Below are 25,840 nucleotides of genomic sequence, written 5' to 3' on the forward strand. Positions count from 1 at the left end.
CTCTTAAAGGTTTCCAGCGATTGGCTCTCAGACAGCCGATTACAATTCCAGCAGGTACCGGGCTTCGGGGCGGTGTGCAGCACTGAAGGGAAAGATAGGGAGGTGCGTCCTTAGCCAGGCATGCTGGGAGTTATGGCCTCTTAACGGTTTCCAGTCCATTGGTCGCACGGCTACCTGACTACAATCCCAGCATGATTTGGGCTTGGGAGCGGTGCGCAGCCCTAGAGGAAGGATCGGACGGTGGGTACCTCGCAAGGCATCCTGGGAGTCATAGTCCTTTAACTATTTCCAGCCCATTGGTCGCGGGGCTAACAGACTACAATCCCCGCATGCGCTGGGTTTGGGGGTGGTATGTAGTATGGAAGCGAAGGATAGGGAGGTGCGTCCCTAGCTAGGCCTGCTGGGAGTTACGATTTCTTAACAGTTTCCAGCCCATTGGCCGCCGACCTGCGGACTACAATCCCAGCATTGTAGTCCCCCCTCGTGGTGCGCAGCCCTGGAGGGAGGGACAGGGCGGTGTGGACTTCGCCCCTTCCTAAGCGATGTCACACGCTAATTCTGTGCCACACCCTCGCCAAGGGACTCGGGAGAAGGACTTGAGCGGCAGGTCTGGGCTGGGCGGTGAGGACGGTGTGACGCTGCGAAGTGCACCTTCCTTGCTCAAATAGGAGGGGTCTGGTCGTCACTGCACAGCCCGCTGCACATCTCGGTGTCCTCTCCCATCCACACCGGGGGTTTTTCCAGAGCATCGCGCCTCTTCCAGCCCAGGGAGCCGCCTAATGTGCTAAACTCTATGGGAACTGAGACATCCATCTGCTGCGTGGCCGCCCGCGCACAACTTCAGAGCTTTCAAGGGGTGATGCGGGCGTGGCTCCTTCGTGAAAATGTCACCCACTACAGCGCCTTTCTTGTGATATAGAAGTTGACGTGTGAGAGAGATTTATTGGGTTACCCAGGATCTGCTAACAGCAGAGGAGAAAACCACAATTCCCAGGCATAAGAATCTACCTAAAGATGATGGTTTAGATATTTTACACTTGAAATCACCAGCCTCGTCTCAACTGAGTCCTGACTGTCGAGTGTCTCAAAAACACAGTTGGTGACCTGATCCCTCAGGAACAGGTGGTGCTCCAGCTTTGTGGGAATGGCTTTCAAGGTACGGAGCACTTGGGCAGCATTTGAAGTCTATCATGTTTTACATCTCTGCTTTGGATGGAAAGTTAATCACCCATAGCCGTTAGGGATGTATCTCAATATGCTGGGGCTTATCCGTTGAATTTTCCTGTCTGGACAATGGAAACCCAGAAGAACTTCTACTTGCAGGTAACCTCTTAATAATCGACGGCCCTAAGTTCCTTATGTCCTCAGGATGGTTCCTTGGATTCCCAGATGGTACCAGCTTTCATGATGCATCTAATCTGTACAAACCTGGGTATTACTCTATGTGAAAAGAATACTTTGTTCATATTACATGTTCTTATAATTTTCATTTGTGATTCGTGAGTATGGGACACTATAAAAAAACCTGAAAAACCTCATCGTAGCAATTGAATCATGTTACTGTACTTTATGAAGAATTAGCCCCTTCAGGATTAATTACACATGGGTTCATCAGCACATTTGTAAAGAAAGGAAGAAAAGCTGTATGGCATTTATGAAATTGGAAAAATAAAGAACTATATATAGGGAGACCACAGCGCAATACTAGGGCAGTTCTCTTATTTTAAATAGACTCTGTGCGGTCGAGTGCCCGCATTCCTACCCTATCCTGCAGTATTCTCATCCTACTATTTACTGCGTATTTAGGTGGGGGATTCTGAATTCACTTGTCCACAGCATTAGTGGGGATGTTGTAACATGAGGCTATCCATCATCTGTCATCTTAATAAATAATGAAGAGAAGAGCCTTGGGATCTGTGTTCAGATACACTGCTGCTGAGTGTGCCTGCAAAGACACTGCCCACAGCGGTGGTCTCAGAATGTTGAACGTGATGCCACCACAGCTGCTGTTCACAGATCTAGGTGCTCCTTGGGATGTGAGTCTCCTGCTTAGATTTGTGGTTGTGAACCTGCTATGCTCACCCCAATTGTGGTGCTATCTTCTGTATTGCCTTTTCTATTCCATTAGTTTCCTGGGAACTCACTGTGTAACTGCAATTCGGAGACTATGCAGGGATTCCACCCCCACTACCTAAGTCACTGTACACTGGTCACATTTGTGTCATGTTGTCAGACTCCACGCTCTTCCTTTCCGATGGAATTTGTTGAAGAAGTATAGTTACCTGTAGATCTCCTCAGTCTAATGCTGCTGGGATTGATTATGAAGCTGGGCGGCCTCATTGACATTATTCAAAATACGTTTCCCATATTTTGAAGTTTGATACTACTTTCTTAGTGTGAACATTTGCCATAGCAGACAGTTTTAAATATCTTTGTGAATTTAAGTGTCAAAACAACTAATGAAGTAGGCACATGATCCCCATTTTACAGGTGAGGAAACTAATGTTCCAAGATTTTGAGTAATTTTCTTAACTTTACACAACTTTCTGGTGCATTTTGAATGTTAAGTTGGATCTCTGCCTCCACAGTGTGTGGGTTTACCTCCTTTTCTATTTTGTACCTCTCTGCTAGCATCTGCAAGGGCGCGTGTTTTATTCTCAGTCCATCTTCTCCTTGATGATAGGAAACTTGCCAAATACATCCTTAGTGGGAAACAAAACCCGCTGGCAATTGTTCCTGTCTCTGCTCCTTCTCACCCTGGCAGGTGTGAGAGTTACCGAGTGAGATGGAGCAGTGGTGGATCCTGACCAGTCCTCACCTGGAATATTGGTTATGATAAAAAGATAATCCTCTCACTTTTTACAAGCATAATTTATTTGCCTTAACGTTTTGTCTGGGCTTTCTCTTACAGGTTCCTGCTAATGAAGTGCAAATATTGATGAAGATAATACTGCTGCCTTGCTGCCAAGCAATAACAATCGCCTTTTTTTGTATCTCCAATTATAAATGCAATACATATTGTAAAAAGAAAGGAACACACCATAAATATCTTTATAAAGTAAAAGTCTTGGCTGGTGGCCAGGAGCGGTGGCTCATGCCTGTAATTCCAGCACTTTGTGAGGCCGAGGTGGGTGGATCATAAGGTCAGGAATTTGAGACCATCCTGGCCAACATGGTTAAACCCCGTCTCTACTAAAAAATACAAAAATTAGCTGGGCGTGGTGGCGGGTGCCTGTTATCCCAGCTACCCAGGAGGCTGAGCCAGGAGAATCGCTTGAACCCAGGAGGTAGAGGTTGCAGTGAGCCGAGACCATGCCACTGCACTCTAGCCTGGGCAACAGAGTGAGACTCCATCTCAAAAACAAAACAAAACAAAAAGCCTCGGCTGGCCCATTGGCTCAATCCAAGCACTTTGAGAGCCCAAGGCAGGTGGATTTTTTGAGCCCAGAAGCTCAAGACCAGTCTGGGCAACACGGTACAACCCTTTCTCTACAAAAAATACAAAAATCATCCAGTTGTGGTGAGGTACACCTGTATTCCCAGCTACTAGGGAGGCTGAGGTGGGAGGATTGTTTGAGCCTGCAAGGCCAAGTTTGCAGTGAGCTGTAATCATGCCACTGTGCTTCCATCTGGGCAACAAAGTGAGACCCTGTCTCAAAACATAAAAACATAATAAACTGAAAATCTCCCCTTTATTCCCTTCCCTTCAAACTCACTTTTTTTTCCTCTGAAAAAACTGTTAAGAGGTTGTTTTTTATTCTTCTGGCTATGTTCTATAAATTACTTTTTTTTTTTTTCTTTGAGAGGGATTCTCGCTCTGCTGCTCAGGCTGGAGTGCAGTGGCGTGATCTCGGCTCACTGCAACCTCCGCCTCCCGGGTTCAGGCAATTCTCCTGCCTCAGCCTTCTGAGTAGCTGGGACTACAGGCACCCGCACCACGCCTGGCCATTTTTTTGTACTTTTAGTAGAGACAGGGTTTCGCCGTGTTATCCAGGATGATCTCAATCTCCTGACTTCGTGATCTGCCCACCTCAGCCTCCCAGAGTGCTAGGATTACAGGAGTGAGACACCGAGCCCGGCCTGTTCTATAACTTTCTAAATGATACACAAAAACTTTATTTTAAAAATTACATCATACTACATTGGTTTTATAATTTACTCTTTCTCTAGCTATATTTTATCTATCTACCTATCATCTATGTATGTATGTATGTATGTATGTATGTATCTATCTATCTATCTATCTATCTATCTATCCATCTATCTATGACAAGGCCTTAATCTGTCACCCAGACAGTAGCTCAATTATGGCTCACTGCAGACTCAAACTCTCAGGCTCAAATGATTCTCTAACTTCAACTTCTGAAGTAGCTGGGAGTACAGGTGCATGCCACTACACCAGGCTAATTGTTAGTTTAGTTTTGTTTTTTTAAACAGGGTCTCACTGTGTCACCCAGGCTGGAATGCAATGGCACAATCACAGCTCACCCTAGCCTTGACTACTCAGGCTCAGGCAATTCTCCTGTCTCAGCCTCCTGAATAGCTGGGACCACAAATGTGTATTAGCACACTTGGGTATTTATTATTATTATTTATAGAGACAGGATCTCTGTATGCTGCTCAGGCTTGTCATGAACTCTTGGGCTTAAGCAATCTGCTACCTCGGCCTCCCAAAGTGCTGGGATTACAGGTATGAGCAACAACAACTTACCCAGCCTTTTTATTCTGTGTAAGAATAGCTGATGCTATTCTATATTAAAAATATAATGGAAATTATTTATGGTGTCTTTTCAATTCTTATGCATTAAAATTCTCTTATTAGAGCCTTTTATTAATGGTCATAGTGTATTTTCCATAAAATATTACTGTCATACACTACACGCCAGTGATTCAAGATACCTGAACTTCACGAATGCACAGTCACATTAGAATACTGTAGTTATCTAAAAAAATATTTTTATAAATGATACATCAAGTTTGCATACAAGGTAGCTGGGTGTGGTGGCAGGTGCCTGTAATCTCAGTGAAGGCTGAGGCAGGCGAATGGCTTGAACCCGGGAGGCGAAGGTTGAAATGAGCCAACATCACGCCATTGCACTTCAGCCTGGCTGACTGAGCGAGACTCTGTATAAAAAAAAAATAAAGTTTGCACACAAGATTTTATGAGGAAATATTTTTCTTATTTTTCTTTACAATTCCGTATTAGTGTCTCAGTTATTTAGAGTAGGTTCCAGGGCAGCAGTTGATTTGTTTTGGGTTTTACCTACGTATTATAATTTTGGATGTTATAATTTCCAACTCTGCCTGTACACTTGAAGTCAATGTGGATTAAAAAAAATTAATAGTACAAACTCTTCATAGATTCAACTTCATAAAGTTAAAAGCAGGGGCAGCTCCTGCTTTAAAAAGGGAATAGTGGAAGGCAGCATGCCATTTTATTTAAACTCGCAAGTTAGGTTTTTCAGATGGATGATAGTTAAGATCATTCAATCCCATTCCTGCTTCTAAGTGTTCCACAAAATAGCACATTAAATCCTCAGTCCTAAGAAATCACGGCAGAGATTCCAAATTTCCTCTCAATGTCAAGGTGAACAGCGCAGTTTTTTCTCTTGCAATAAAGGTACATCATTTGATACACAAGGGAGCGTAGCAGTCAGATACTTACAAGATTGTGTTGTAGAAATAACTTCTGTGTTTCATGCGCAATATGTATCCTCACCTCTATCTCCCAGTCAGTAACACTATCAGTTTCCTCATCTGTCCTTTCTACTTTCTTTAAAAGAGGATGATGATTGCAGACAACACATGACAGAGGCATTTCAAATCAGGAAGAGTTTCTTGAGATATACGTGATATTAGTTTTAAGCAGAATTTCCTGAAGAGTTTTAGTTACAATACCACATTCAACAGGATGATGGTGAAACTCATAGTAAACATTTGGCAAAACTTAGATTATGGGGCAGCCATCTCCTAGAAACACTTCATCGGGGTTTGTATATGAAATGTGAAATATCGTAGGTTTAATCCTGGCACAGAAACAAAACTGAGTGCATTGCACTTGAACAGCTGACCAATCCCCAGCACAGGTCCATGTCAAGAAACAGAGAAGAAAGAATCCATTTAACCCATGAAAGGTCTTCATTTGCCCAAATTGAAAACCAAATTTCTCTCAGGAAACTAATGTTGGGTTTAATTAAAATATAAATCGGTCATATATTTTCAAAATTAAATTATATATGTGTTTGTTTGTCTCTATAAATATGTCCCCAACTTTGCTTATGGCTTATCTTCTATGTTTTTTGGCTGATTTTCAATGTTTGTCTTATCTTGTGTAGATGAGTAGTCATTGAAATAGTCTTAATTTCACCAAGTGTTTAATTATAAATCTATACTTCCTTTGTGTTAGAGAAAATATTTTGTGAACAAAATTTAATTTTTGGAAAGATTTATATTTTTTCTTTTAAAAATTGTAATTGTGGTAAAAACACATAATGCAAAATTTACCATCTTAATTCTTTTTAAGTGCATATTTCATTAGTGTTAAGTGCATTCACATAGTTATGCAAAAGATCTGTAGAACTTCTATGTCTTGCAAAACTAAAATGCCTTTTAAGACAGTTGCCCATTTTGCTGTCTCTTCAGCCCTTTGACAAACACCATTCTAATTTTTGTTCCTGTGAGTTTGTCTACTTAAGATACCTGATTATGAATGGAATCATACACTGTCACTTTGTTCCTGGCTTATTTCAATTAACATGATATTCTCATGAATTATCATAGAATGTGACTTTTTAAAGACTGAATAATATTCCACTTTGTGTATATGCCACTTGTTATTAATCTGTTCATTGGTCAAGGGACATCTGGGTTGTTTCTGCCTTTTGTCTTGTGTTAATAATGCTGTAATAAATTTGGGTGTGCAAATATCTCTTCCAGATCATGTGTTGCATATTTTAAATACATACGTAGAAGGGGGTTGCTAGATTATATAATAATCTCATTTTAAATTTTTTGAAGAGGTTTCTTACTGTTTTAAAAATAGGTTTGAGGTGATAGATTATTGTGACTTTGCTTTGCATTTTTCTAGTAGAGTAATGTCGAGTATCCTTTTAAATGCCTAGCCATTTGCATGTCTTCTTTGGAGAAATGTCATTTCAAACATTTGCCATTCTAAATCAAGTTATTAACTTTTTGTTGTTGTTGAGTTTTAGGAGTTTATATATTTTGAAAATTAACACCTACCAAATATGTGATTAGAAAATATTTTTACTCTTTTTTATTACATGTATGTATGTATGTATGTATGCACGTATATAACCCTATACAAAATAGGGTCTTGCTATGTTTTCATGACTAGTCTCAAATTTTGGGCTCAAGTGATCATTCTGCCTTGACCTCCTAGAGATCTAGAGTTATAGACACGAGCCACCATGTCCCGCTTTCATCCACTTATTAAGTGACATTTGTATGCCACTAAATGTTTTCTTTGATATGTAGAATAGTTGAAGCTTAATATTGTCCCCCTTTTTTTTGTTGTTCTTTTCCTTGTCGCTTATGCATTTGATGTCATACTTAGGCAAAGAGTTTTAAGATTTATGTCATAAAGTTTTCCCCTATGTTTACTTCTAAGAATTTTATTAGTTTTTATGTTTAAATATTGAATCCATTAAAAAAACTTTTCTTTTTATATATGGTACAAAGGAAGCATTCAACTTAATTTTTTTCTCTGTAAATATTCAACTTTGAAAATTCTTTGTTAAAGAGATTCTTATTTTTCTATTGTGTGGTCATGGAAAGCTTGTGGAAGATTATTTTATCATGTTTGTAAGGGTTTATTTCTGGGATGTCTGTTATTCTGTTTCATCATCTATGTATCTGTTTTTGTGGCAATACCATATTGTTTTTATTTTTGTAGCTTTGTATCATGACTTTAAATCAGAAAGTGTAATGTCTCTTTGTTCTTTTTAAAGGGTGTTTGGCTAGTCATAGTTCCTAAACAACTTTTAGAATTATAAACAAAAATTCTGCATAATAACATACCATTGGGATTTTGATAAAAATTACATTATATTTTTATATCATCATGACTAGTACTGACAACTTTTTTTTTCTTTTTGGAGTAGGAGTTTTAATCAGTCACTCAGGCTGAAGGGCAGTGATGTGAGCTGTGCTCACTACAAGCTCCGCTTCCCAGGTTCAAGCAGTTCTCCAGTCTCAGCCACCCGAGTAGCTGGGATTACAGTCATGAACCATCACGTCTAGCTAACTTTTGTATTTTTAGTAAAGATGGGGTTTTGCCATGTTGGCCAGGCTAGTCTCAAACTTCTGACCTCAAGTGATCCACCCACTTTGGCCTCTCAAAGTCCTAGGACTACGGGCGTGAGCCACTGCGCTGGCATTGACATTTTAACAATATTAAATCACCTGACACTGGAGCAAGGCTATATGTAAGATTTTGCTTAATTTCCTCTTATTTACATATTTGCCTCTTTTTCTTGCTTTTGATTTCTAGTTTCGTTTACATTGTATGACTTCAGTTTTCTTAAATTTAACAAGACGGGTACCCTTACAGAATGTACCATGTGTGATTGATTGAGAATACTTCATATGTTGCTGCTTTCGATTGCAAAGTTCTGTAAATGCTGGTTAGGTCTATAATGTTCAGGTTTTGCTTTCTTACTGGTATTATATCTGACTATTCTAGTCATGATTGAAAGTGGAGTCTTGAAGTCCACAATTGTTGTGTTGCTATATATTTCTTGCTTCACTTCTGTCAATATTTGTTTTACATATTTGAAACACAAGAATCAGTTGAACCTGGGAGGAGGAGGTTGCAGTGAGCTGATCACGAGATTGTGCCACTGCCATCCAGCCTGGGAGACAGAAACTCTGTCTCAGAAAAAAAAAAAAGAAAGAAACATGTCAGTGCTATTTATAGATTTATAGTAATATAAAAATTTAATGTAATTTTTATCAAAATCCCAGTGGTATATTTTTGCAGATTTTTCAAATTATATATATATGATTTATAAATTATTGTTATAAATTCCTTGCAAGTTAATCCATCTCACTATTACATAATGCCAATCTGTCTCTTGTTAACATTTTTGACTTAAAATGTATTTTGTTTAATACAATTATGACCACGCATCTCCAATTGTAGCTCCTCTTTCCATAAAATATATTTTCTTTAAACTGTTACTTTCAACTTATTTGAGTCCTTAGAGCTAAAGTGACTCTTGTAGACAGCACATTGCTGGATCTTCTTTGTTCTTAATCCATTAAATCATTTTATTCATTTTCTTTAAGGTATTTAACTTTTTATATTTGAAGTAATTATTGCAGTTAATGAAGTTACTACTATTATTTGTAATTGTCTTCTGTGTTTCTTGTAGATGTGTTCTTTATCATTTTTTCTCTTACTGCTTTATTTTTGTTGATTTTGTAGTGACATGATTCAATTTCTCATTTGCTTTTGCATACCTTCTACAGGTTTTTTGTAATCATCTTGAGAAATGAAGACTTAATAAAACATCTTAAAGTTATGACAATATATAACAACTATATTTCAATGGAATGCAAAGCTGTACCTCTTTATACCCCCACTTTGTTATTAATATCACATATGATATTTTCTTATTGAGTATCTATGAACACTCATTTATGCAAATTTATGCTTCATTTTTTAAACTCCATAGCAATATTTTGAAAGTATTGTGCACCATCATTATGACAGTAGAGATTTCTATGTCTGTTTTTATATGTACATTTAATAGAGAGGTTTCTATTTTCATATGCTTTTATGATATGCAGCAACATTTCATTTTTGGACATGATAGACTTTCATTTACATTTCCTTTAGGACTGTTCTAGCGGTTAATAACACACTCAACTTTTATTTATTTTGGAAAGACTTAGTTTTTTTTTTTTATTATTTCTGAAGTGAAATTATTCCAGTTGAAGGTTTTTGTTTGGCAGTATTTCTTCTTGTTTAATTACCTTGTCATCTGGGGAGTTCTCAGCTACATTTTAAAATAACCTCTTTATTACTTTTTTCCTATATTGTTTTTCTAAGACTCCTTTTATAAATACAATGGTCCACTTGATGGTGCTCAGTAAGTCTCATATTTCATCTTTTTTTCTCTATTCTGTTTAAAAAATGTTTTCATGACTCAGTATTTATAAGTACAATGTCATCAATTGCATTTTTTTCTGCTTTATTAAGTCTGCTTTTGTGACTGTTGATTAAATTTTTAATATAGTTATTGTGTTCTTTAGATTCACAATTTTTGTTGGTTTTTAAAAATCTTTTTATTAATAATCTCATTTTCTTCATGTGTCACTTCTTCTAATATTCTTTTGTTGTCTAAGTTCTGTTTTTGTTCATTAAGCAGTTTTTTCTAATTACATTTTATTGAAAACTGCACTGAATGCTAAATGTCTACCTTTACAATTAACAAATACAGTAATGGTAACTCACACTAAAACAAAACATACTTCTGATAGCCATTATTTTTCTTCTTGGGACAATTTTAAAGTTTTTCTTTTGTCACAAAAACAGGAATGTACCTATACAAAGGCTCAAAATCGGCCATCATTTTAAACAAATGCAATGATTCACAAAAGACTATGACTAGAACATGTAACTAATTGATACGAATCTAATAGGATTTGTTAAAATCAGCCACATCCAATACATCTGAAGTGTTCTTGTATAAAATACCACGTGAAGAAAAGAAGACTATCAGTATCTAAAAAAGTGGGTTTGGTCATAGACAATCTGACAAGTTACAACTAAAAGTGTTTCCTGTGACATAAGGAAATGCAATATTATTTTTCTTGAACCCTTTTAGCTCAAGACTTTCCACTCAATAAAATAGCAGAGGATCTGAAACTGAGAAAATATGCTTGATTACAAACAGCTTGTGAAACTTAATACTTTTTTTTTTGCATTATCGGAGGCATTTACTGAACTTAACGACCAACTTGCCCGCTCAGTATGCCGTTCAGATGTGAGAGACGCTTCTCTGTACAGGAGCCTGTACTGTCCTCAGTCGTATGCATGCAGGTGTCTACACAGGCAAACAGTTTACTCCACATTTTCTAGGAATGTGATCTTCCTATTAGCACAAAGAGGTAACCAGTCCCTGTAGACTGAAGGGATTCAAGTCACAGGATGGGGATTTCCTCTTCATGGTTTTTATTTTGATGTTTGAACTCTTAATGCAACATTCTAAGCAGGGTGTTCAGGACCTGCTGTGCCCAAGAGACTGATAAAAGAAAAAGTTCTATTTATTCTTTGTGATTTGATCACAGATGAAAAACTTAACATGCAATAACAGAAGCTGGTCATTAATAAATCACACCCTAGTCTTTCAGAGCTTTCGTAAGCAGACGACATCTTCAGTTTTCTAGCTCTTGTAGTTTTAACACTGCAACATTAATGATAGGTATGTCCAGAATCAGCTAAAAAGACCGTCAGATTCTTTTTCTCTTAGTTCATCTATTTTTCACTGTCCTTGTTCCCAAGTATATCTGAATGATTACCTTCCGGCATTCTCTGCTATTGCTCGTTGGGGTGCTCTCGATTGTCCCCGTGTTTTGTGGGCTGGTTGGGAGAGGGCGCTTGGGAAGGATGTGCCACTGTCGGGAGGTTGTGAGTCACCGGTATGCCTCCAGGGATGATCCCTTCCATGGGTTCAGGAAGTCCTCCTGAAGCCACGCCCAGGATGCCTGGATGAATTGCTTGCTGGTCTATTACTGACCAAAGCGCTGATGTGATAAAGAATTCCTTGTTCACACAGTTTCTTAAGCTTCCTGGGATGTGACCTGTGATGGCTCGGCAGATCTCTGTGACAGCTGCCTCCCTCATCTCCTGTGACACCTGCTTGCTGTAGCAGGCAGTGTGAGGAGTGCAAATGAGATTCGGGGCATCTTTGAAGGGACCCTGAGCAAAGCTAAAGGGCTCCGACTCATTCACGTGGAGAGCTGCCCCTAGTATCCTGCCCTCCTTGAGGGCCTATGCTAAGGCTTTCTCATCCACCAGGCCACCACCGGCTGCGTTCACAAGGAATGCTCCCTGCCTCATCTGCTTTATGGTAATTCATTGATGAGGTGGTGTTTATGTTCGTTGAGATTGCAGTTCAAGGAGACGCAGTCGCTCTGATACAGCAAATCCTGCAGGGTGTAGACCCTCTGCACGCCCAGGGACTGCTCGATCCCATCCTGCAAGTAGGGGTCATAAAATACGACGCTGAATTCAAAGGCCGTGTCTGGAACTGCAAACGCCTGCTGCGTGCGATGAGGCCCAGTGTCTCCCAATGAATGCGGGCGGCTCCCGAGGCCACCTCACGGATCTGCTCCACGCTCTGAACCCGCGTGCCTTCCCGCTGTGCTGGTGCACCCAAGTGTTCCTCCAGTACATATTGAGGATGTGGCAGAAGGTAGAGTCAGCTGTCTCTTCCACTGCTGCGGACGGGATGTTTCACACAGCAATTTCGAGCTCACCAGCAGCCTTGATGTCCACGTTGTCATAGCCACTGCCCACCCGCACGATCACTCTCAGGGCCTTAAAATTTGCCAGGTCCTCCCTGGTGAGGTGATGGTGTGGTACATCATGGCGCCCACAGCTCCATTTAGAACTTTCTCGTGGATCTCCTGCGTGGACTGCATCACAGAAGGCCACGGTGGCCAGGTCCTTCAGGATGGGCATGTCCACAGTGCAGTCGTGGCCGACTACCAGCGCCGCCAGGGAGCAGGGATGCAGGGGGCCTTTCATGATCTGGGGGCGAATTCCTTCACAAATTCTGTCCAGTCGCTATCTCTTAAGTTTGCGTTTATCCACAAGGGCCATTCTTTACAGAACGTTGCAACTCTCAGATCAAAAGGCAAAGCAGTTCTCTAAGAACTTAGGGGAATTCTCAACAGTCTGTGTGCATGACGCCACTATGAACCCAATATAAATTTGTTCACAAACTCTATAGTTCACACGATGGGCTGTCCATCTTTTCAAGGGAATATAGCTTCATTGGTTCAAAACCATTTAAGGTGATGAAACCCGTTTGCTTGCAACTCAGCCACCATCGTGCAGTCAGTCAACGAATCTCACCATGACCCCAGGTCTGGAGCTCTTGAAGTCCGTGACTGCTGGGGGTGGAGGCGGCTTCAGCCCATTGCAGCCAGGTCCCTGCTCCTGCTCTGAGCCTCGGGCATGGGTTGGGGGTCCACCTGGGTGTCCCGCATGGTCTTGAGGCTCCTCCCTTGCCGGGGCGCCGCGGACCAGAGGAGTGCTGGTGTCATTAAGGAGCTTTGATAATTATTTTGATTTTTAAAATTATATAATGCAAAAACAACAACAACAACAAAGAATAAACCTACAAATTTTGACCCTTAAAAGTCAACAAAGATTTGTAAAGGTCAATATTTGTAGGTTTATTTTATTTCTTCAATTGGGACATGTTTTCTGCCATGTCTGTGTGCCCTGCAATGTTTTGATGAGATTCAGAAATTTATAAAACAACTGTGTAATGTAGTGTGTACAAACTTTCTTACTACAAGATAATACAGCAATCAGTGAGGCTGTACATTCTGGTGCTTCATTAACAGGGTCTTCAATGTGTCTTCTCTGGGTTTCTGTGTGTATTTTTAAGGTAAAGATATTTTTCCCATTGCTTTCCAGACACATTAGTCCTTTGCTTCCACAGTTGATTGCAGTGTTTGTTCTCTGAGGCTGTGATAAGCATGCAACTTCTTTTCTCAGCACTCATAAATTGTCATTCTCATTACTCTGCCTTTTCCTTTAGCACTCCCTGTTGCGGGAGACAGAATCTAGTCATCAGTGGTAGCCCAAAAAGCCAAACCTTTGAACATATGTTCCACTGTTCTCATTCTATACAGAGGGAGATACTAAAAGTTGGGCGTTTTCTCTTGAGCCCAATTGCTGTACTGGGAAAGAAGAACGGATGTGGTGAATATAAGCCAGACCTGGTTGCCTTTGTACAGCAAGCTTTTCCAACCAGTCTTATTTTGCTGTTGTTATGGCTCTGTTTTATTTTAGACTTTTAGCAGCCTGCAGCCATAGTTTTTGGACTGTCTCTAATGATAAGCGGGAAAGGGGGATGAGGAAAGGGCCTTACTGGCTCATCCGGAGACAGAAACTAAGAACTCATGGCTGTAGTCTCCCTTAGATGCCCTGTTCTACAGTAAAGGAAATATCTTTGGAATGTAAAAAGAGAGAATAATAGGCATCACCCCGATAGGAAAGAATGAACAAATAACAAAGATGAGAGGTGCAAAGGCCAAGGAGAAAACCTTAAAAATGTGGTGTTAGAAGTTCTGCTTCAATGAAATTAGTTCTGGAAACTCCTAGATTTACTCCTTTGGCTGCCACAGATGGAAATTTCCTGCCCTATGCTTATTATGCTCTTAAATCTTCTAAGCCTTCTCCTGTGCGTCCGCTAACATTCCAGGGCATTAACAGTGAGAGCCAATGTTCTCCTCTTCTTTCTGCTATTCCTGTGAAGGCCTTGTACTCTCAGTACTTTTCCGTTGTTTTTGGGGATCTGGGAAAATCTGCACATTTTGTGAGACTTCTATATTAAGCTATTTTGCAAAAATCTGTGCCTCGTGTCAGAAGTTTGTGAGAGAAAAAGTGCAGACATTGGGGTTTGGTTCACATATTTCAGAAACACCAAGCACAAATATTTCCCCTTCATAATTTTCAGTCCTATGATTTCAAATCTGATCCTGCAAAATAATGGGAAAAAAATTGTATCAGAGCCCAAAGTACCTCAGCACGTATGATAAAGTTGAATCTTCTATTTCACTTTATTCTTTTTTTCATCTCTGGTAATGTAGGTCAAAAAGTTTTCTTTTACTTAGTAGGAACTAACTTAGAAATGTGAACTCTATATGCCAAGCGCCTCACCTGTGGAATAGTTTATTGTATCTACTCATCTCAAAGAATCTTAAAAGACCTTAATGCCATAGAAAAACTTAGAAACTTGCCAAGAATAGAATAAATTCTTAATTGTTACATTATTTCTTAATGAGTTATTTTATTAATTAATCATCTTACATAAAGCTTAGTGGGACTGTGATCTGTACGTTTTACCTGTCCTATTTTTATGTATGCCAAATTAGCCTATAATTTTAGCTTCAGGGGTTTCAGAATAGCATATTTGAACTTATGTGTTATATAAAAAGTGAATTAGATACTTAGTATGCATATCACATTAAGAAGTTTTAGTTTGTCTAAGTTTACTGCATAGAAAAGCTTATTAATGTTTCCATTTACTTTCCTTAACAATTATCTGAATGATAGTATAATTTATTTCTAATTGCTTATTATATAGTAGTGTCCCATAGCATATTTTAGAATATTCATGTTGTTCCCATATTTTAAAATATAAGGCTTTGCTTTGCTTTTAAAAAAATAAATTATAGGCCGGTGTGGTGGCTCATACCTGTAATCCCAGCACTTTTAGGAGGCCAAGGTGAGTGATCACGAGGTCAGGAGTTCAACACCAGCTTGGCCACCATGGTGAAACCCCGTCTCTACTAAAAATACAAAAAAAAAAAAAAAAATAGCCGGGAGTGGCAGCGGGTGCCTGTAATCCCAGCTACTTGGGAGTCTGGGGCAGAGAACTGCTTGAACCTCAGAGGCAGAAGTTGCAGTGAGCCGAGGTCTCGCCACTACACTCCAGCCTGGGTGACAGAGTGAGACTCCATCTCAAAAAATAAAATAAAATAAAATAAAATAAAAATAAATTATAGCCTTTCCACTTGTATAAAAAGAGGAGTAATATATTAAGAACATAATAAAACGTGTCTCTAATATCATTGAAATCTTTATTAAAATTTTCTTCTAAATGCTCTTTATGGGAGGTTATAATGCATTTGTTGTGAAATTTTGTTACTCTAATCATAGGCTAATAATTCAAAATCTGCTCTTTATGGGTGCCCAGTTATGGTTGAACATTGTAGTTATCTAGAAAGAGTCTTCTTCAGTTGTATGCTTTTTTAATTTGGTATTTCACAGGTTAATGTTTATTTAATTTTTTGTAATATTTATATTCCTGTATTTCCTTGTTAGGATAGGTGGACTTTCATCACTGAATTGTGTTTTTAGATTCTGCCTATATAATTTTATATGACTATATTCAACTCTGTACACTTTAAGAGAGTGTAGAAAAAAAGTCAAATATAAATCAACCACATGTCTATTTCCAACATAATTCTCTGTTCATTTGCCTGTATAAACAATACTAATACTTTATTTATGACTTGTGTGTTTGTTTTATTAGTTGCTGATCAATTATTTTTTTAATCCTCTCTGAGTGAGTAGTTGTGGAAATTGTTCTAATTTCCACATCTGTTAATGAATCTATATTACTTTTGTGTGAGGGAAACACTTCTGTGATTTGAAGATAATTTTTTTTGACCTCTGAACTTTTATTGGCCTCCTGCTCCCCAAAGGGACCTTGCTTCTACTGGCTCAGCACCTCAAAACGTCAGTGTTGTTGGTCTCAGACACCACTTTGCCGTCCACTGTCCTGCGGGGGGTGGTCTTTTGGATGGTTTGCAGGTATTTGCTGCTGTCCAGAGCATCGTCAAGATTGAAGTCCTCCCTGTCTTCTAGCAGGCAGCAGTAGGTGGCAATCTCAGCCTCCAGCTTGACCTTGATGTTCTGCGGGGCCTCATGCTCCTGGGCCTGGTGCCCCTCTTCCCAGGTCTGTGTCAGCTCTGACTCCAAATGCAGCAGAATCCTATTGAGCTGCTCCATCTGCATCTACTTCCCTCAGGCTCTTCTTCAAGCTGGCCTTCAGATTTCTCATCGAGTCCAGGTCGATATCCAAAGGCTGGACTGTACATCTCAGCTCCCTAAGAGTCATCTCAGCAGCTCCGATCTCAGTGGACTGCGTGGTGACTACTGTGGTGCTGTCCTCAGTCTGCTGGGATCAGTACTTGTTCAATTCCTCTCAGTTTTTCTGAGCCATCTCGTGATATTGGGCCCAGATGCCTGCCATGATCTTGCCAAAGTCCTGTGACTTGGGGATATCTATCTCCATGGTCAACCAAGAGCTGGCAAGCAGGGCTTGTAGACCTTTAACTTCCTCCTCATGGTTCTTCATGAAGAGCAGCTATTCCTTGAGGGCCTCAATCTCTGTCTCCAGCAGCAGCTGAGTGACACTGGTGTTATCAGTGATGTTGCTCTCCATAGACTGGCACATGGCCAACTCTGTCTCACACTTTAAAGTCATCAGCAGTAAAGTGGTCATTGTCAGTCTGCAGGATGATGCAGGCACTGTCCACAGAATTGGCAAAGATCTGAGTTCTCAGGTCCTCGATGGTCTTGAAGTAATGCCTTCAGTCTCTGACCTGGGGACCCTTCTTCTCCAGGTGCTCCCGGATTTTGCTCTCCAGCTTCTGATTCTCAGTTTCCAGGCTCCTCACTCTGTCCAGCTAGGAGGCCAGGCGGTTGTTCAGGCCTTGCATGGTCTCCTTCTCATTCTGGATGCCCCCCTTACCCGCCAGACCCCTGGCAATCCCCGCGGCTAGGACCCCAGACCCCAAGCTGTCGTGGAAGCTGGTGGAATGGGACACAGAGATCCAAGAGCCCCAGCTCCCAGCACCTGCATAGAAGCTGGCTGCGCTGCTGACCTGCTGGATGCTTTAGCTAGGCAACTGGACAGATCCCAGAGACCGGTAGTTGCTGGAGAAGGTGCGGAGGGAGTGGGGAAGCTCGCTCTGTCTGGGGAGGAAAGTGAGAGGACAGGACTCAGGTTTTGCCGAGGACCTGAAGGTAATTACTGAAATGCATTATAATTCTATTTCACTTACGTATTATTGTTGTTTACATTGTTATAAGCAACACATAAAATTGACAATTATTTACAATTTTACAATAATTTACAATGACTATATAGTTTAGACTTGTTAAGCATATTGACATTATGCGAGATATCTCTAGAACATTTTTATCTTACAAAACTAAAACTCAATACACCTGAAACCACTGCCCATCTTCTCCTTTGTTCAGCCCTTTACAAATGCCATCTTATTCTCTGTTTCTCAGGCCGTTACTACTTTAGATATTTTATACATGTGGATTCACACAGTATCTGTCTTGTAGCTGGCTTATTTTATTTAGCATGATGTCATCAAAATTTTATATTTATTGTAGATTGAAGGTTTTCTGCTTTTCAAAAGCTGAGTAATATTCTATTGTTTTTAAATTCCAAATTGTATTCATTCATTCATTTGTTGAGGGAAGTATGGATTGCTTTAACCTATTGATTTTTGGAAATAAAGCTACAATAAACATGTGAGAGTTACATCTTTTTTGCATTCTGTTTTATTAGTCATCTGTCTTTATGCCAGTAACAAACTACTTTGATTGTAATGCTTCCAACATTTTTTCTCTTTTCGAAAATTGTAGAATTCTTTGTGGTCCCCTGAAATTCCATATACTTTTGGGAGTCACATTTTCTGTTTCTGTCAAAAATCAAATTAAGAATTTCATAGGGATTGTATTAAATCTGTAGCTCACTTCGGGCATTATAGACATGTTCAGAATATTAAGTATTCTAACTCTCGAACAAAAGCATGTTCAAGAGTAAATAGTTTAATTTTCATGTATTTGTGAATTTTATTAATTTTCTTCTGTTAGTGATTTCTGGTTTTAATCCTTTTTGGTCAGAAATTACAGTCTGTAACATTCAATTTTTTTATTACACTTTAAATTCTAGGGTACAAGTGCAGAATATGCTAGTTTGTTACATAGGTATACATGTGCCATGTTGGTTTGCTGCACCCCTCAACTCATCATTTACATTAGGTATTTCTCTTAATGCTATTCCTTCCATAGCCCCCGCCCCTAAACAGGCCCTGGTATGAGATTTTTCCTGCTGTGTGTCCGTGTGTTCTCATTGTTCAACTCCCACCTATCAGTGAGAACATACAGTTTGGTTTTCTGTTCTTGTGATAATTTGCTGAGAATGATGGTTTCCAGCTTCATCCATGTCCCTGCAAAGGACACGAACTCATCCTTTTTTTTATGGCTGCATAGTGTTCCATGGTGCATATGCGCCACAATTTCTTAATCCAGTCTATCATTGATGGACATTTGGTTTGGTTCGAAGACTTTGCTATTTTAAACAGTGCCGCAATAAACATACATGTGCATGTGTCTTTATAGTAGCATCATTAATAATCCTTTGGGTATATACCCAGTAATGGGATTGCTGGGTCAAATGGTATTACTGGTTCTAGATCCTTGAGGAATCACCACACTGCCTTCCACCATGGTTGAACTAATTTAAACTCCCACCCACAGTGTAAAAGTGTTCCTATTTTTCCACATCCTCTCCAGCATCTGTCGTTTCCTGACATTTTAATGATCGCCATTCTAACTGGCATGAAATGGTATCTCATTGTGGTTTTGATTTGCATTTCTCTGATGACCAGTAATGATGAGCAATTTTTCATAAGTCTATTGGCTGCATAAATGTCTTCTTTTGAGAAGTGTCTGTTCATATCCTTTCCCCACTTTTTGATGGTTTTTTTTCTTGTAAATTTGTTTAAGTTATTTGTAGATTCTGGATATTAGCCCTTTGTCAGATGGGTAGATTGTAAAAATTTTCTATGATTCTGTAGGTTGCCTTTTCACTCTGATAGTTTTGTTTGCTGTGCAGAAGCTTTTTAGTTTAATTAGATCCTATTTGTCAATTTTGGCATTTGTTGCCATTGCTTTTGGTGTTTTAGTCATGAAATCTTTGCCCATGCCTATGTCCTGAATGGTATTGCCTTTGTTTTCTTCTAAGTTTTTATGGTTTTAGGTCTTACATTTAAGTCTTTAATCCATCTTGAGTTAATTTTTGTATACAGTGTAAGGAAGGGATCCAGTTTCAGTTTTCTGCACACGGCCAGCCAGTTTTTGCAGCACCATTTATTAAACAAGGAATCCTTTTCCCATTGCTTGTTTTTGTCAGGTTTGTCAAAGATCAGATGGTTGTAGATGTGTGGTGTTATTTCTGAGGCCTCTGTTCTGTTCCATTGGCATATATATGTTTTGGTACCAGTAGCATGCTGTTTTGGTTATTGTACCTTGTAGTGTAGATAGATTGAAGTCAGGTAGCGTGATGCCTCCAACTTTGTTCTTTTTGCTTAGGATTGTCTTGGCTATGCGGGCTCTTTTTTGGTTCCATATGAATTTCAAAGTAGTTTTTTCCAGTTCTGTGAAGAAAGTCAATGATAGCTTGATGGGAGTGGCATTGAATCTGTAAGTTACGTTGGGCTTTATGGCCATTTTCACGATATTGGTTCTTTCTATCCATGAGCATGGAATGTTCTTCCATTTGTTTGTGTCCTCTTTTATTTCATTGAGCAGTGGTTTGCAGTTCTCCTTGAAGAGGTCCTTCATATCCCTTGTAAGTTGGATTCCTAGGTATTTTATTCTCTTTGTAGTAATTGTGAATGGGAGTACACTCATGATTTGTCTCTCTGTCTGTCTGTTATTGACGTATAGAAATGCTTGTGATTTTTGTACATTGATTTTGTATCCTGAGACTTTGCTGAAGTTGCCTATCAGCTTAAGGAGATTTTGAGCTGAGACGATGGGGTTTTCTAAATGTAAAATCATGTCATCTGAAAACAGGTACAATTTGGCTTTCTCTTTTACTAATTAAATACACTTTATTTCTTTCTCTTGCCTGATTGCCCTGGTCAGAACTTCCAACACTATGTTGAATAAGAGTGGTGAGACAGGGCATTCTTGTCTCATGCCAGTTTTCCATGGGAATGCTTCCTATTTTTACACATTCTGTATGATATTGGTGGTGGGTTTGTCATAAATAGCTCTTATTAATTTGAGATGCATTCCATCAATACATAGTTTATTGAGAGTTTTTAGCATGAAACGCTGTTGAATTTTGTCGAAGGCGTTTTCTGCACCTATTGAGATAATCATGTGTTTTTTTGTCTTTGGTTCTGTTTATGTGATGAATTATGTTTACTGATTTGCGTATGTTGAACCAGCCTTGCATCCCAGGGATTAAGCCGACTTGATCATGAGGGATAAGTTTTTTGATGTGCTGCTGGATTTGGTTTGCCAGTATTTTATTGAGGATGTTTGCATTGATATTCATCAGGGATATTGGCTTAAAATTCTCTTTTTTTGTGTGTGTCTCTGCCAGGCTTTGGTATCAGGATGATTCTGGTCTCATAAAATGAGTTAGGGAGGATTCCCTCTTTTTCTATTGATTGGAGTAGTTTCAGAAGGGATGGTATCAGCTTCTCTTTGTAGCTCTGGTAGAATTCGTCTGTGAATCCGTCTGGTCCTGGACTTTTTTTGGTTGGTAGGCTATTAATTGTTGCCTCAATTTCAGAACCTGTTATTGTTCTATTCGGAGATTCAACGTCTTCCGGTTTAGTCTGGGGTGGGGGTGTATGTGTCCAGGAATTTACCCATTTCTTCTACATTTTCTAGTTTATTTGCGTAGAGGTATTTATAGTATTCTCTGATGGTAGTTTGTATTTTTGTGGGATTGGTGGTGATATCCCCTCTATCATTTTTTATTGCATCTATTTGATCCTTTTGTCTTTTCTTCTTTATTAGTCTTATTAGTGGTCTAGCTATGTCCCTGATCTTTTCAAAAAACCAGCTCCTGGATTCATTGATTTTTTTCAAGAGATTTTGTAACATTCAAATTTTCAAAAATTCTGTTAGAAATTGTTTTTTGGCTTAATAGTTATTTTTTGGAGAATGTTTTATGAGCTTTTGAGAAGATTGTGAGTTTTGTTGTTGTGTAGAGTGTTCCCTATGTTACATCAAATTGCTTTACAGTATTTTCATGTCCTTTGTTTTCTTTTTAATATTCTATCTGGCTTTATTATTAATTACAGAACAGGTATATTAAAATATTGTACTTTTAGTGTATTGCTGTTTTTTGCTTTTGTTCTGTCAAGATAGTATTGATGTATTTTAAAATTCTCATGTGAGGTGTACATATATGTGTGTGTACACATAATTAGATATATACACACAATTAAATAAATGTATATAATTTTCATAGGTTTCCAGTGAATAAACCCTTTTATTATTTTTTCCTTTGTTTTCTTTGACAAGTTTAATTTATAATACATTTTATAAACTGAGACAGTTATTTAAAAAGTGTTTTTGCATAATATAATTGTGACCTAGTCTGTCCCCATTTGGTTAAGATTTGCATAAAACTTTTTTGATGCATCTTGCCACTTTTAGTCTGTTTTTGTTACTATATAGTACAATGGCTCATATCTTCCATCCTTGCATTTTAGGAGATTGAGGTGGGAGGATCACTTGAGCCCAGGAGTTTGAGACCAGCCTGGGAAACAAAGCAATACAGTGTCTCTAAAATAAATAAATAAATAAATAAATAAATAAATAAATTTGAGTCCCCTGTAGACAGATGTGATTAGATTTTCTTTTTTTTAAATCTCTGTACTCAATTTATGACTTTTGGTTCAGAAGTTTAGTTTGTGAGTAGTTACATAATTTCCTGTATTCGAAGGAATTACTTTTGACACTTTGTGGAGTAAAAGTTAAATATTAAATTTGAACTCAATTGAGCATGGACTCAAACAATGGTCACCAAGTCCTGGAACAGGTTGTGTGAGCCCGTTGAGGCATCATCCAGCGCTATTTCGGCTAAACCTCTATTTCAATTTATTCCTATATGTTAGTTATTGAAAAACAATAGAAGATCACAAAAAAGAAGTTGAACTTTTAGTGTTCCTTGAGCCCAGCCATGAGGGGCCCTCCCGACTGGACTTCACGCCAAATAACTAATTAGAAAAAGAGCTAGGGCTCCAGACTGCACCAAAGCTTCATGAGATCTCTGCTCATCTGTGCACAGACAAGTGGTCAACTCTGGAGCCCAGGATGTTGCTTCCCAGTCTGGTGGTGAATCCTCCATAGTCTGGTGAGTATATATATACATATATATATATTCCGTTCTCCCCTTCCCATTGCAACTTGCTTATTATGTCACATGCTTATTATATCTGCATTGCCATTTACGTGTTATAAAGTCTGTTTATCCTTAAAGGTACTGTGTGTGTGTCTTTTCTTCTCCCTTTGCGCGTTTCCCACACAGAACATTTTTGGTGTCACGAACAGGATCCGAAAGGGAAATCATGCCATTTTTTGACTGCAGGGACCAGACTGAGAGCTCGGGGACTTTCCATATCCTCGGATGGGAACTCCCCCAGTTCTCCCCCTTGGCCATTCAGTGGTCCAAGGGAACTGGCCTTTCCGAAAATTGGGAATCTAAATTAGTGTGTTTTAAATCATTGGCTGTGCATGCGGTGATGCAGGGAATCGCAGTTGGTAAATGGGATGCTGAGGGAATTTCCCGGTATGGATGGTGCTTGGTTACTGCTTATAAGTTAATATGCCAATATAGGGACTGGTTGCTACAAGAGAAATGTATGCCGGAAAAAGGAAAATGCTAATCTGACTTCCAGACTGGCCCTGGCCCAATGCCAGGACTATGTCTTGACTGATCAGGCTCAAAGTTATCAACCTATTGCTGAAAAAAGCAGCAGTCTGAGTGGCCCAGTCAGGGTAAAACTGAAGAACTAGTCAGCCGGGGCTTGGAGCGGGTCAAAACCCAAATCCTATCTCAAGGATGGGAAGTTAACCCTAGTAAAATTCAAGGACCTCCACAAACTGTAAAGTTCCTTGGCATCCTATGGACTTCAGGGAAACAGCCCATTTTACCAAAGGCTAAGGCTAAAATACTGGAATTTGCAACCCTACCACTGAAAAGGAGGTCCAAAATTTTATTGACTTGTTTGGATTCTGGAGACATCATTTTCCCCACTTGGGTAACATTTTACAACCTCTGCATGCAGTCACTAGAAAACACTATGACTTTCACTGGAGAGAGAAAGAGAGCCTGGCTTTTCAACAAGCCAAACAAGCAGAGCAACTGGCCCTGGATCTATGGCCCTTACAGGATGGGCCAGTAGAACTGCAAGTAACTGTCCGAGATCAACATGTTAATTGGAGCCTTAGGTAGAAACAAGATGGGAAGAGGATACCTTTGGGGTTTTAGACCTAGAAGCTGCCAGAGACTGGCAAAGCTTATACTCTCTTTGAGAAGCAGCTGTTGGCCTGCTACTGGGCTCTACAGGAAACAGAACACCTTTGTTTTAATCATGATGTTTTTATAAGGCCCAAAATTCCTATTATGACTTGGGTCATTAGCTCCCTCAAAACTCATTGAATAGGGTACACTCAAAAAAGTAGCATCATAAAATGGAAATGGTACATACAAGACCAGGCTAAGCCGGAACCAAAAGGGGTATCATTTTTACATGAGGATGTGCAAAACTTGCCTTCTCAGGAAACCACTGAGCAAGTCCTGCAGATAGCACAGAGGATTAGAAACATGCTTGGTTTACTGATGGTTCTGCCAAAAACATTGGTGGGACCCGATGCTGGGAGGCTGTGGCTTATAATCCTGCTAAAAACGTAAGCATTTCTGATGAAGGGAGGGATGTGAGCAGTCAGCTGGCTGAGCTAGTAACTGTCCTCCGAGCTATTCAGGAGGAGGCCAGAGGGATTTGTTACTTGTATACTTACTCTTGGTCGGTAGCAAGTGGTCTTACTACCTAGATGCCCAAATGGCAATGAAACAAATGGTCAATTGAAAATAAAGAGGTTTGGCGAAAACACTACTGGGAAGATATATGAATCCTGGCGCACACTACCATTGTCGCTGTTTTCCATATTGATGTTCATGAATCTCTGCTTTCTCCTTTGACAGACTAATCAGCAGGCAGATCAAAATTTCCACCATAAATGCAAACTTGGTTGTGGATGAATGGACAACAACATGTTCAAGACTGGCAATGAGACACATTATAATGTATAGTGGTATAATTGATAGTAATTACCGGGGATAATTAAAGTTCACTTTATACAATACCACTCCAGATTCTTTTGCTACAAGACCGCAGAGGCGGGTTGCTCAATTTTCGGTGGTACCTTGTTAACAATTAACCCCTGAGGAAATCTCTGCCCCAACAGAGACTACGTACAGAACTGGGAGATTCAGACCCACTGGTACAGGTAGCTTAATTCCTGGCGCCAAAATATGGATACAGCATCCATCAGATCCCGCCCCTAAGGCTGGTGACCTTGTAGCTATGGGAACAGAAAATAAAGGGGTAGCACAATTTCCTAAAGATGAAAAACAATATTATGTTCCCCGCCATTTTTCTTATTACAGAGAATAACCTATCTGCTAGTAATCAGTACCTGGGTCATCACGTCTGAGGCAGAGAATGAGTTCATCATCTGGGCAGCCACCGCTGCAACAGAAGCAAACCACAGTCAATGCTGGCTGTGCACCAAATTGCCAGAGGCCACTTGAAATGAACTACCTTGGGGAATTGCCCCTGCCAACATTTCTGAATGGCTATGTCGGTACCAATGGGGCCACAACAACAACACTTGCAATCCAACCTGGACTTCCTTTGCTAATTTAATAATACCTTGATACACTATAATTATAGTATAACCATTGCTGTCTACTGGGGGGCCCTCTGGGTATGCAGATCCTATGGGTGGTGATACCTGGCCCCATATTGGATGGGGAGATGCACTTGGGGGTGCCATTAATTCCATTCATCATCTGGGATAGTATTTTCCTCCCCAGTAATCTAGATGCTTACAAACATTGCTGGTTATGAACGTGCCAGACTCCCTGGTGGTGGTACCCTATCACAGTATTCTTCCCTGCCCCGGTACCATCCTGCTTCAGCAACAAATTAAAATATTAAGCTTACATGT

The 25,840-nt window shown here is 39.6% G+C and overlaps 1 long non-coding RNA gene and 2 pseudogenes across 2 annotated transcripts; 1 reads left to right on the top strand and 2 right to left on the bottom strand.

The window, feature by feature from the left end:
- The first annotated feature begins 362 nt into the window (after nucleotides 1-362).
- Nucleotides 363-9,195, top strand: LOC129022366 (uncharacterized). Of its 2 annotated transcripts, none has more exons than XR_008496389.2 (2): nucleotides 363-2,490; nucleotides 2,912-9,195. It is a non-coding gene; the product is annotated as an uncharacterized LOC129022366 (long non-coding RNA). The 2 variants fall into 2 exon arrangements; XR_008496388.2 differs by having other exon boundaries at nucleotides 363-1,323.
- A 672-nt stretch (nucleotides 9,196-9,867) lies between these two features.
- On the bottom strand, nucleotides 9,868-12,853 carry LOC129022367 (C-terminal-binding protein 2-like; annotated as a pseudogene).
- A 2,984-nt stretch (nucleotides 12,854-15,837) lies between these two features.
- LOC129022710 (keratin, type I cytoskeletal 18-like) lies at nucleotides 15,838-25,315 on the bottom strand (annotated as a pseudogene).
- Nucleotides 25,316-25,840: the final 525 nt, after the last annotated feature.

This window comes from Pongo pygmaeus, chromosome 22 (genome assembly GCF_028885625.2).
Source record: "Pongo pygmaeus isolate AG05252 chromosome 22, NHGRI_mPonPyg2-v2.0_pri, whole genome shotgun sequence".
Lineage (NCBI taxonomy): Eukaryota > Metazoa > Chordata > Mammalia > Primates > Hominidae > Pongo > Pongo pygmaeus.